This window comes from Euphorbia lathyris, chromosome 10 (genome assembly GCF_963576675.1).
Source record: "Euphorbia lathyris chromosome 10, ddEupLath1.1, whole genome shotgun sequence".
Classification (NCBI taxonomy): domain Eukaryota; kingdom Viridiplantae; phylum Streptophyta; class Magnoliopsida; order Malpighiales; family Euphorbiaceae; genus Euphorbia; species Euphorbia lathyris.
This window is the reverse complement of record NC_088919.1, coordinates 10,001,822-10,012,500: the sequence shown is the minus strand read 5'-3', so window position 1 is coordinate 10,012,500 and position 10,679 is coordinate 10,001,822. Positions and strand designations below refer to the sequence as shown.

At 30.3% G+C, this 10,679-nt stretch overlaps 1 long non-coding RNA gene across 2 annotated transcripts; it reads right to left on the bottom strand.

The window, feature by feature from the left end:
- Nucleotides 1–5,670: 5,670 nt before the first annotated feature.
- Nucleotides 5,671–8,013, bottom strand: LOC136209838 (uncharacterized). 2 transcript variants are annotated; one of them, XR_010677704.1, is made up of 4 exons: nucleotides 7,745–8,012; nucleotides 7,258–7,640; nucleotides 6,835–6,932; nucleotides 5,671–6,058 (listed from the first exon to the last, which is right to left on the bottom strand). It is a non-coding gene; the product is annotated as an uncharacterized lncRNA (long non-coding RNA). The 2 variants fall into 2 exon arrangements; XR_010677703.1 differs by having other exon boundaries at nucleotides 6,835–7,640; nucleotides 7,745–8,013.
- Between the last annotated feature and the right edge of the window lie 2,666 nt (nucleotides 8,014–10,679).

Here is a 10,679-nt window from a genome sequence, read left to right as displayed (position 1 = left end):
GGTTTGACAAATATTCGTTAGTTGTTAGCTGTTAGCTAATAGCTGATTATATTAACTGTTAGCTGTTGGTTAGTTGATTGGACTAATTGATTGTGCAAACTTGTTTGTTAAAACTTAGCTGATTGTTAATATCTGTTTGTGTAAAATGAGGACATGGTAAACTCTTTATTTGAAATTAAAGGGTAGTAATTAGGGGTAAAAATATCATTCAAAGGAGATTGAATAATAAACTAATTGAAAATGCCAGCTTTTTCAAAATTAGCTTTTTGGACCTAATAAGTTCTTTCAAACATCTCTTCACCAAACAACACAATTAGAGGTTTGACTAGTCAAAACCTCTAAAGTAGCTCAAACCTCTAATTTTACCTCAAAAAGTTATTTACCAAACAGGGTCATCTTTTTAGTTAACTGATTTGACTAGTTGATGGTGTAAATTTGTTTGGTAAAATTTAGCCGATTGCTAACAACTATTAAATGACAAATAAGGGTATGGTAAAGCATTCATTTGGGGTTAAAGTGTAGCAATTAGGGATAAAAATGTCATTCAAAAGAGATTGAGCAATAAGCAAGTTTGGTTTTGTCTTGTCCTTTGACAAGTTTAGTTTTGTCTTGTCCTTTTGACAAGTTTCTTCTTTTCTTTTCAATTCTTGAATCAAAAGTTCTTTTTTCATCTATGGCATCATTAAGTAATCACTCTAGAGAATGCATTCTACCTAAGATGTGAGTTTTTCAAGGAACGGTTTTGATCACATGGACCTTAATGACCATGTAGTATTTGGTCATTCACCGTTAGATCTAGACTTATTAGAATCCTAAGGTGAAGATTCAAAGTATCCTACAGCTTAGATTTAATAAGTCTAAATCTAACGGTGAATGACCAAATTCATTTGGTAATTAAGGTGCATGTGAACATTCCTGTTTCAAGGAAATCTCAATCCGACATCATCAAGTAATCACTCTGGAGAATGCATTCTAACTAAGATGTGAGCTTTTCAAGGAAATCTCAGTCCTCAGCTAGCCGATGTCATGACTATCAAAAAAGCTTTAAGTTGGATTAAGATGTATCGCCCTAGTGAGAAAATTCAATTTCAGTCGGATTGTCTCATCATAGTTAAGGCAATTCAAATGAGTTTAGAATGTCATTCGTATTTAGTTGACATTATTTCTGATTGTATTCATTTATTACGAGATTTAGAGTTGTGCTCTATCTCCTTTGTTAAGCGTTCAACAAATTCGACTGTCCATACTCTAGCAAAAGCGGTCAATTCTGTGTATATTCGGGGTGAGTGGGCATGTCCACCACCATTTCTTAGCAATATTCTTTCATCTAATTTAAGTTAATAAAACTTGACATTATATCACAAAAAAACATCTTCTCACCAAACACCACTATTAGAAGTTTGACCAAGTCACAACCTCTAAAGTGGCTCAAACCTCTAATTTTACCCCTGAAAGCTCTTTACCAAACAGGGCCTTGACCAATGTTAGATCTAGATTTTTTTTTAGAATAACGATAATTGTTTCATTCATAAGAAAATAATATATCTCAACATAAGCAATTAAAAATTACAATTCAGAAATACGTTAGATAAGCTTGAATATGCATATTCGATATCATAGATCATGGTAGAGAAATAGTAGACATTGCTTGAAGTTATTTTTGGTACAACAGTGAGAAACATATTTCACTTAGAATCGACTTCATAGTATTTTGGGATAAGTACCGGATTTTAGCCCTAACATTTTTCGTGAAGTGCATATTTAACCCTAATGTGCTAAACTGTTCAAATTTAACCCCAAAGATTTCAAGTAATGTCAATTTTAGCCATATGTTACCGAAATTTTGAAAAAAACTGGTTTGACTGTTATTTAACTGTCACATTAAACATTCTAACAAGTTTGTCGATAAATTGAAACGCTTTCATATATTTTTGGTTGGTTATATGTAACTATATTAGTAACGCAGTAAATATATAGTTCGACAAAAAAAATTATTAACTTATATGTGGAAGACTTAGTTGTTAAAGTTTTTTTTTTTTTTTTTTTTGTAACTATGTTAGTAATACATTAAATATCTTAGACATAATTGATATTTGGAAAGTCCGATTTGATAGTTAAATAATAGCTAGCCAGCCATCCTTTTCAAAATTTCGGTAACGTAGGCTAAAATTCATCTTCCTTGAAAATGTTAGGGTTCAATTTGGACCATTTTGTATAAAATTCACACTTCACTGAAAACGTTAGGGCTAAATTTGGTCTTTATCCCTAGTATATTTGTTTAGAAATACATTTATGATCTTTTAATGAAACAAAGACAAAACTCTTTTATTTTTTTTTATGAAAAAAGATATGATAACACTTATATAAGGAGATAGATAACAACCACTCCTCGTATATAGAGACATACCAGAACTACTTATAAAGTGGAAAAGAATAAAAAAAACTATAAATAAAGAAAAAATTACCAAATTTATCATAGTAGATCAATCAAAAAAAATCATTCAATAAAAAAAGCAAAACAAAACAAAGAAAATGTTTATATTTCGGCTAAAAGCCAGAAGAAAATTCCAAAATCTAAATAAAGAAGACCATAGTTTATTGGCAGATTAAATCTAGACTTATTAAAATTAAGTTTTAAAATAATTTTTATCTCCACCTAAAATTTTAAATAAACCTAGATTTAATGGTCACGCACCATGTGAACACCATTATATTTTTTATAATTTGAATTTCGAAAGGTTTTTTTAGTATTTCAATAGAATTAAAAATTATATGTATTTAGTTTTTTTAAAGAGGATAAATATTATTAAAATTCTAAAAAAAATATGTGTTTTCACGTATTATTAAACTGGTATCTATTTTTTTTTTGTTAACGATGACTGAGTTTTTTATTTTGCTAAAAACGAGGATCATTTAATTTGACACAATAAAAATGACCATTGACGATTTCAAAATTGAAAATTCCAAGAATTTGTTTAGTATCACATTTACTATGAAATCAATTTTTTTTTTCAACATCATCATTTTTGGAACTTTTTTTCTCCTTACCAAACAACACCTAAATGACATCAAAATTAAAAAGTTAAAAAATTAAAGTTGCTTAGACTATTATAGTCTTTGAATTTTTCAATTTTGAGATCCTCAACGCTCATTTTAATTTGGCCTAATTCATCACCAGCTCCCTAAACTTGTCTATAAAAATAAACTGGCTCCCTAAACTTTGTTAGTGTCTCACCAGCTCCCTAAACTTGCTTATTTCGTATCACCAACTCTTTAAACTTGTCCATAAAAATAGATTAGTTCCATGAATTTTGCAAATGTCTTACCAACTCCTTAAACTTGCTTATTCTGTAACAACTAAATACAAAAACTTATTAAACATAAATTCTAAAACTACATCTTCATATGTTCAAGAGATAGTTTTTTTTTCTTCCCTACCTTTCAACCTATTATAAGAGTTAGTGTTGCAGGTTTGAGAGATCGAATGGATAGGATCGAGAGTTAGTATTATGATTTTTGTATTTAGTTATTACAGAATAAGCAAGTTTAGGGAGTTTGTGAGATACTTGTAAAGTTCAGAGAGTTAATCTATTTTTATAGACAAGTTTAGGAAGCTGGTGATACGAAATAAGCAAGTTTAGGGAGTTGGTAAGATACTAACAAAGTTCAGGTAGTCAATGTACCTTCATGGACAAGTTCAGAGAGCTGGCGATGTATTAAGCCTATTTTTTCTACTACTTATTTATTTGGGTAAATAATTTATTAGTCCCCATATTTTTATGTAACACACTGTTTAGTCCTATTTTGAAAAACACATTATAAGGTCTCTATCTTTTGTGAATATTAATTCTTTGGTCCTTTTGTGTTTTTAACCGAACATATCTTAGCTTTCAAGACATCCATAATACGATACAAAATGATCTTGGTATTTTGTTAGTTTTTGTCTATCTGTCTGTTGATGCTAAAAATAGCGGTTAAAAATCTAAAAGAAAATAGACAGAAGAAGTAAAAGTTAACAGTGACAAAAGATAAGAATCTTATAATGTGTTTTTTAAAATAAGGAAGTAAAAAAACAATGTGTTAGATAAAAACAAGACAACTAATAAATTATTTACCTATTTATTTTGAGGTTGATTTTCTAATTGTCTTCTTTGATTATAATTTCTGTGAATAATTTATTTTCTGCACTTTCTTGTACTTTTATTATTATTTATTATTGGGATTTGTTTTTGAAACAGAAAAAAATAAAACTGTTTTTTACCCAATTTTTGGCCTTGTAATGATTATAATTTGACTTAGTTAGGTGAATATTTAGCTTTAGTTAGGCTATTGCAAAGCAATGATTAATAAAATATTGTTTGGTGAATATTTGGCTTTATTATGCATCTAAATTTTTTGTAATGATTTTTAATTCTATTGTAATTTTGGGATTAATTTCAAACTATTATGATTTTAATCTTCACTTTTGTTATTAAATTGCTTTTAGCTAGTTAACTTTTTTTTAATGAGATAAGTAGCAAATTTAATTTTAATGTTTTTGATGAAGTTCTGATTTAGCCATCACGTACGAAATAGTCTAAATTTAATTATAATGGTTTCAAATAAGATAAATTTTAGCTATGCATTAGTAAAATTTTAAAAAGTCTGTTTTAACTGTTATACAGTTGTTACATTAGACATTCTAAACATCAATTATATCTAAGATATTTAATGTAACAATTAAGACAGTTATAAAAAAACTTGTTCAAATGCTAACAACTAAGTTTTCCATATATAAATGAATCACAATTTTTTCCTCAATATCTTTAAAGTATTTACCGTGTTACTATTACAGTTATAAATAATCAACAAAAAAATATGCAAAACTGATTCAGTTTATCGATAAACTTGGTTGGAAGCTCTGACGTGACATTTAAATAAAAGTCAAACTAGCATTTTCAAATTTTCAATAAAATAAGACTAAAATTGATCTTGTTTGAAAATGTTAAAGTCAAATTTGCAACATTTAAGACCATCTCCAACAGTACACTTTATTTTATTTAGGTGTTGTTTGATAAAACTGAAAATTCAGTGCTTATTAGATAAATATTAAATTTTAAGTGATGAATATTATAAGTGCTGAAAGTATTAATGATGTAACTGTTTGATAAATACTAAAAAAAGTGTTAGAATATAAAATAGTTAATATACATATTTGCCCCTATATTTGTCTGTTTTAGCACATATGCCCTTATATCAAATAAACACACATATGTATCCTTATATTTTTCAAATAACACCAAAAATGCCATAATCTAACAGATTGCTGATATGGCACTAACGGTGTAACACGTCAGCGTCCACATCACCTGCCACGTCAACTAAAAAAATATCATATTAGATCTTTAACGACAAAAAAATTTGTGGCAAAAAAATTTTCAAAACAAAAGTTTTCGCGACAAACTTTACGTGACGAATCTATTGCCAAATGAAACAATACCTACCAATTAGCGACGAAATTCATCCTCTATAATAATTCAAAATTTGCCGCTTTAGTTGTAGGGACGATTTTAAGTGCCCCTCTTAGTAATTTATTTATTTTTATACCTATCAATTACTTAAATTTAAATCAACAAAACTTTATAATCATTTGAAAAAGAGAATATAATATCAAAATTTGATAAATTTCTAAATTTAATAAATTTTATAAATGGATCTAAAAGAATATATCGCAAGTGTTATTTCTAAAATTACAAAAGTGATAAAATTGATTCCTAAGTATACATTTGTCTCCATTTGACAGCTAACGAATATACATCTAGCCATGCATTATTTGGAATCACCGCTGAGGTTGCATCATTGAAGAAGAGCTTTCAGCCATGAAGTTGTTCCATTTTCTGCACTTAGTTGTTCCATTTTCTGCTAAGTATACACTATTAACTATTCCAATAACGTCTTACAACCGGCGCCCTCTACGGTAATCACAATTTCTCTAATTAGAGCTTCACTAGTGATCATCTGATCCTTTTGAATGTCTGATCCTGATAGTGTTATACGTAACCGCATTAGACTCCAAAATCTATAGCAAAGAAGGGATAACGTATTAGGATGCATAATCATACAAGAATTCAAAACTTTTAATAGTCATCATGTATGACACCAAAAAAATGGATTCAATGGTGCAAATAAAAGTCTTTGATTCAGATCAAGGACATATATTCGATAAGAAACCACGTTTTCTAAAATTACAAACAGGTTGCAAGCTAAAAAACTTCATTAGCAAATATATATAAGTAAAGTTCAGTAGTGAGACCGTAAGCCCTTTTTGTCCCCCTTTCTTTAAAAAATTGCACATATATGAAATTGAAGCATAAAAACAAAGAGCAAAAGCGCAGATATCAAGTTAACATAGTCAACTTCCAGATATAAAAATATGGAGTAAACTTATCATACACTTATCATAATATGACAAGTTCTCTGGTCCTAACATGACTTTGCTCCAACTGATAATGGAAAAAACAAATTAATATATTGTCATAAAGGAAAAATCTGACTGAACCTAATCAATTTTGTGGTCTGAAAAATTAATGGCTGAACAAAGTCTAAAAACTTCTCACTCATGGGTAAACCCCATAAAGAAAGAATATAAAAGACAAACTAAAGCTACTATTTCTTCAAATTAATTTTAATGGTGTGAATCACATGTAATTACAGTTTTTATCAACATAATTTACTAGTCAGACGTAACACTATAAATCCAAACATCAATAAAACAAAGATGGTAAGTTCAAAATCAAATGGATCCTTATGCTCCATTTATTTGGCTTTCTCTTCTTTTAATCCTTCATATCTCACCTTTAAAAAATCACAGATTACACTATCAACTATTCCATTCACAGGATTGGAAAGCAAGACATAATGAGAGAAAGTAGGAAATCCACCACTGATGCTATCTACAATTAATGAAACCGAAAACGTTAATGAAAAGAGTTTCCGTGCAACGTAGATATAAACAATTGTTAAATCCACCACCTACATTACTTAATCGAGATAAAGTAGGAAATCTATTGCAACATTTTAGTATTCTAAATTACGACTTATCTCATATGCTTTCTATTGATTCATAGATAATCTCAACATTAAAATTATTGAATAGTCATCAAGTGTCCCTTCAAGTTTCAATCCAAATGGCAAACTCGTAATACTAGTAATCAATTTAACAGATCATGAACTGGGTCTGAAAAAAGTACAGAAATACACCTATAAGGAGAGTCTTACCTTTTGGTGGGTGATGTAAACTTTTGTTAAATTCACCACCTATATTAATAATCAAATCCGAATGAGAAACTTCTTAATGTATTTTAGTATTCTAAAATTACTAAATGATTAACTAATAATCCCAACATAAAAAGTATTCGACCATCAAGTATCCCTAAAAGTTTCGCTTAAAATGGCAACTAGTAATCAACATCACAGATCATGAACGGGGTGTGAAAAAACGGCTAGAGACAGAGAACTTACGATGGAGTGTGGAACGAACGGGAAACCATAGACACACATTTCATACCTTCCATTCTACTCTGGCGACCTTCTTCTTTAACCTTGGTGTAAACCAGAACTTAATGACCATAAAAGCCGTTTAACTCGATTTAACCGCAACCCTTTTAGAGGCACACCCAATCAAAGAGAAAAATGCACAAATCTAATCAAACAGGAAAACATGGAAATCTAACAGTTTTGGAAAAGAGAGAGACAGAGAATTTACCGATGGAGTGTGGAACGACCGACGATCGGAAAAGAGAAAACGAAACTCAGTTACATCGCGATTGACACTTGCTTCCTTCGTTCTACGTTGTTCTAGAGAAGAAATCACATGCTTTTGGTTGTTCCACGCCCTCGCTCGGTCATTCGATTGTCGATTGTTGCTCAAACAGATCCCACTGCAGTGGATTTCAATGAGAAAAAAAAGAAGAAGAGTCGGCTGGATTTAGATGGGTCTAATTTTTAGGGGTTTTTTCGTATGCCATGTGTTTTATTTTTATTAGGTTTTAAAATTAGATTTAATGATGCGTAATTTGGTAATTAGTGTTGTATTAATAGTGTGGTGACTAGATTAACGGTGTTAAGCCAAATAAGCATACATTTTAAATTAGGGCATTTTTTATGTAATTTGAAAATTTTAAGGATATATTTGTGTGTTTATTTGATATAAGAGCAAATCTGTTTATCCGTGATAATACATGGGCAAATATGTATATTAACCCAATATAAAAATATTAGTTATAATGTTTAACTTAAAATGTTAAGTTAAATATTTTAGCTTCTCAAAATAAGTATTTTTTTAACTTAATTGACTAATTTAAGTGGTGGATAAATAACCTTTATCAAAGACATTTAAATTAAATAAGTGCTTAACATTTTAATTTAAGTGATAAATGGTGTTATCAAACAAGACCTTACTCCATCTTCATTTTTCTCTACTCAATCTTTAAATATAAAGTTGCTAAATAAAACTTCTACAACATATATTCTATTTATAACACCAAAAAAAACATATTTTTTTAACAAACAATATTTTATTACTATTATATTAATTTTTCAATTTACACTTTTTATTATTAATCAAAATATATCAATAAATTAATTTTTATCGTACAATATTATATAATTTAATATTGTTATTTCAATCATTCAAATAAAAATTATTTAAATTAGTAGTTAACAATTTTAATTTTATGTAATTTTTTAATAATAAGTAAAAGAATTAAATAAAATTTGTTCAAATATAAAAAAATATACATAAAAATTAAATAATATTAAACTAAAAAACAAATAAATAATATTTTTAAATTAAAAAAAAAAAAAACTTAAAATAATAATATTTGTCTTGCTGCAAAAATGCAGCAAGGAAAGATGCAAAACCATGCAGCATTTTTGCTGTCAACCACGACAAAAATGCTGCATGGTTTTGCAGTTCCATTGGAGCTGTAAATAGTATGGATTCTTTTTTTTGGTAGGAAAATGAAAGTAAAAACAAACAAACAAAAAATTAACCTGGGATCAGTCTTGGGAAGCTAACCCCCACCACATCCTCCAAAAGGATCGAGGAAAGAAAAGCCGGAGGAGAAGAGTAAGTAGTGACTCCCCAACTTCCTTCATGACCAGCAGCCGCCAAACGATCCGCCACCCTGTTTTGCTCCCTAAAGATATGGCAGAAAGAGATAGAAACAAAGGAATGGCAGAGCCTCATGATACATTTAATCAGATTCTTGCTATTCAAACCAATAGCTTTATTATTGGAGATTAACCTGATAGCTTCCTGATTGTCAGATTCAACAATCAGATTATCTACCCCCAAACTCTTGGCCAGGGTGAGGCCAGAATAAATACCCCACAACTCAGCCAAAAAGGAAGAACCTATGCCAAGATTATGCGAGAACCCAGAAATCCAAGCACCCCCATCATCTCTCAAGACTCCACCTGCAGCAATATTACCATTGACTAAACAAGAGCCATCAATATTAAGCTTCATCATACCTTCTCTAGGTCTTCTCCAGCAAAGAAGGTGAATAGCCTTTCTTTGAATATAATTATCAATGGAGTCTTCCTTGAAACTATTAATAATATGATAAATCTTTTTAGCAAAAAAATCAACCAAGTTAGGGATATTAATAGTATCAGCCCCAAAAATCTCCTTATTCCTCCAATCCCAGATTTGGTGACAGACAACAGAAAAGAAGATTTCACCATGCTCCAGATTAGTTAGCAACTTCCCACTCACCCCATCATCAAACCACTCAAGATTGGAATGAGAAAAGAACATATCAATCATATGACTAGGGAGAATTTTCCTCCAAATAGCTTTACTTCTATCACAATCCCTAAGAGCATGACAAATGGTTTCTTCATGCCCTCTACATCTGCTACAATCTCCAGACTCCACCAGATGGCGCCTTTTTTTCTGAATTAGTAAGCAGTCTATTTTTAACCCCAAGCCACAAGAAACTTCTAATTCTATAGGGCACTTTCATAGACCATAACAACTTCCAAATATCTGAATGAGGCTCTTCATCACTGTTGCTAAAAGTCTCAAAGGCAGACTTACAAGTATAAGCACCATTATTGGTAGAAGCCCAACAATAATTATCCCTATCCTCTTCCATGCTACTAATCTTCACTCCTCAAATTCTAAGGAGAGTATCCAATCTAAAGAAAGCCTCAAATTTTGACCAAATCCAATCACCTTCAGAATCCACAACATCAGCAATCTTCCAGCTGCGAAAATTAACAGGGGAAGGGAGCTACAAACCTCTAACAGAGACTTGTCACCAATCCACTTGTCATACCAGAAACTGATAGTCTGACCATTACCCACATCCCAACCAATCCCAGAACAAAATTCTGAAAAAATAGAACTAAGGCCTTTCCAGAGAAAGGAACAATTAACAACTCTTTCTTTAGGTCCTCCAAAAATCTTATCTTTTATATACTTACCACATAGTAAGCGAACCCAAAGCGCCGAAGGATTCTGCCACATTCTCCAAAGAAGCTTCATCAATAAAACTTTGTTATTATCTTTAGCTTGTCTAATCCCCAGACCCCCTCTATCTCTAGGCTTACAAACCTCCTTCCAAGGAACAAGATGGATCTTCTTACTATCTCCTGAATTCCCCCAAAGAAAACGGCGATTAATTTTATCC